Here is a 2,812-nt window from a genome sequence, read left to right as displayed (position 1 = left end):
CCGAGTCATTTGAAGGTGATAGCTGTCCCCCTCCAGTGATGGCTTCCTGTGTCTCCCGGGCACTTTGCTCCGTGCCCGGTGCCCGCTGCAGGCTTTTCAATCCCTGGCCCGCTCCTGGCTCACCCCGACCCTGTCAGGTGGACGTTGCTCCATTTACAGGGGAGAATGTTAGGTGCTTGGGTAAGGGGCTGCCCCAGGTCTGGTTCCACTGCCCAGGCCCTTCAGCTCTCCCCTGGTGAGACGGGACACGCCTGCCCCTGGAGCACACCTGCTCTGCGTCCTGTGCAACGTGAGCAGTCTGTGATGGGTGCAGGTTCTTCAGCCATTTCCCTGCCTCTCCCCTGTTTCCCTTCCCTTTTCGTGCCACCAAAAAGGTGAATCTTGGGGCTGGCAGAGCTCAGGTGCCCCCTAAGCTGACAGGACACCCTTTTGCTCCCTAGAGAAATCTTCCAGGTGATGCAACACATCACCGTCCCATCTGTGTGTGAATACCTCGCCGCTTTATATGACTAACTGTCCATTCTCTTTTCAATTTTACTTTTGCAGTTTTATTGAGATGTGATTGACATATAATTGACTATCCAATTTGTTGGTGAACAACCCAAATTAAGAGAACGTGGGGTGGGCCGGCCCGATGGCTCAGGCAGTTAGAGCTCCATGCTCCTAACTCCGAAGGCCGCTGGTTCGATTCCCACATGGGCTAGTGGGCTCTCAACCACAAGGTTGCCAGTTCAATTCCTCGAGTCCTGCAAGGGATGGTGGGCAGCGCCCCCTGCAACTAAGACTGAACACGGCACCTTTAGCTGAGCTGCCTCCCGGATGGCTCAGTTGGTTGGAGCGTGACCTCTCAACCACAAGGTTGCTGGTTTGACTCCCACAAGGGATGGTGGGCTCCGCCCCCTGCAACTAGCAACAGCAACTGGACCTGGAGCTGAGCTGCGCCCTCCACAACTAACACTGAAAGGACAACAACTTGAAGCTGAACGGCACCCTCCACAACTAAGATCGAAAGGACAACAACTTGACTTGGAAAAAAGTACCCTCCACAACTAAGACTGAAAGGACAATAACTTGACTTGGAAAAAAGGCCTGGAAGTACACACTGTTCCCCAATAAAGTCCTGTTCCCCTTCCCCAATAAAAAGAAAAAAAAAACGTGGGGCATGGTTTGTTTATTTATTTATTTATTTATTTATTTATTTATTTATTTATTTATTGAGTCTCTTAAACACAATTTTAAAATCTTTAAGTAATTCAAGTATATGATTCCAAAAGTGCAATCCAGGCAGGAAAGAAGGGACAATAATGAAGTCGGTGTACCCATCCCGTGTCCAGCCCCGTATTCTGCTCCCCAGAGGCAGCCGCTGAGCAGGTGCTGGGCTCTCCTGCCAGGCGGTCTGCGTGCGCACACGGGGTGTCTCCGTCTCCACCGCCCTGTGTTCACACAGGTGCGCTCACACCGGTGGTGCCACTCTGCTCTGGCTGCTGTGACTCCCTGTGTCTTAGAGACGGCTCCGTACTGCCACACACAGGGTTAGAAACAGCCAGGTACCCTCCTGAGACCTTTCCGTATATGAATCCCCTACTCCTTGCAACCACTGCGAGGCAGCCACACCTACTCTCCCCAGGGACGGAGGCTCAGTCAGGACCTCCTGTCTCCTAGTCACTGGCTGGACCTCCTCCCTGTTGTGACGCCTTTCACTGCCCTAGATGTGTCACCTGGCCAGCCCTTGCTGTGCAGAAAGCTGAGAGAATGCGTCTTGGGTGTTTCAGGCAGGCAAGGAGAAGCGGGTGGGATGGGTTTGGGGTGAACCATGCAGCGATGTCTGCCGCAGCCAGGAAGCCTCGTGTCCCCTCAGAGGGCAGTGTCCTTACACTGTGCCCGTGGTCTTACAGCTGCAACTCTGGTCTGAGTCGTTAGATGGGGGCAGGTTTCTCCGGAGAACTGTCTCGCTTGCGGTTGTTAATAGTGTGAGAAGTTCTGTACCGCGTGGCTGGCGCTCTAGAGAGAATACACCCACTAGATGAAACAGCAATCCTGTTAGAAGGCTTTGCTGCAGGTAACAGAAATCCAGCTTGCAGTGGTTTAAGCAAAAAGGGGGTTTTGTTGGTTGGTGTCTATGGTGGTTTCTGAATTCCGCAGTGAGTCGTTTCACTCCGCCTGAGGCCACAGTTCTTTTCTTAGTCACTCTGACCCACCTGGGTGCCTGCACACTTGAAATGAGTTAGACAAGCGTTGCTCCTACGCAGTGCATCCTTGGGAGTTTCTCAGCGTAAGGAAGGGAACAGTGGCTGGGGAGCTCTGTCTCAGCGTCGCGATCTGGCTGGTGAGAGCCTGCAGGGGGCCCAGGACCTGGCGCCTCAGCCACGTCGAGGCCCTGAGCCGCTGTCCAGCACAGCTGGGCGGCTGCAGTGGCGGGGCAGGTCGAGCTGGCTCATCTCCGGGGGGAGCGTCTGGGGAGCTGAAGTGGCACTGGCAGTGGGGGGGACAATATGTCCAGAGGCCTGCTGGTTTCAAAACGTGTCAGCAGAATGCGCTGCCGGCCTGGACCCATTGCTGTAAGTCCATGGTCGCAGAAGCACTTGTCGAGCCCCCAGGGGCGGCGCTGTGCTTTTGTAGACCGCGCCCTGCTGCCCTTCAGGGCAGGGAAGGTGGAGCCAGCTCGTGCTGCGTCGCTCAGTCACGCAGCGAACAGTTAGTTCCCTGAGCCTCTGCCGAGTGCCAGGCCTTGCCCTGGGTCCCGGAGGCTCAGTGGAGAATGAGATGGAGCCAGGCCCTGCCCGTCGGGAGCGGACCGCTTAGTGGGAGACAC

The sequence above is a fragment of the Rhinolophus sinicus genome, chromosome 10, assembly GCF_057876585.1.
Source record: "Rhinolophus sinicus isolate RSI-liver-muscle chromosome 10, RSI-T2T, whole genome shotgun sequence".
NCBI lineage: Eukaryota > Metazoa > Chordata > Mammalia > Chiroptera > Rhinolophidae > Rhinolophus > Rhinolophus sinicus.
This window is presented reverse-complemented; position numbering follows the sequence as displayed.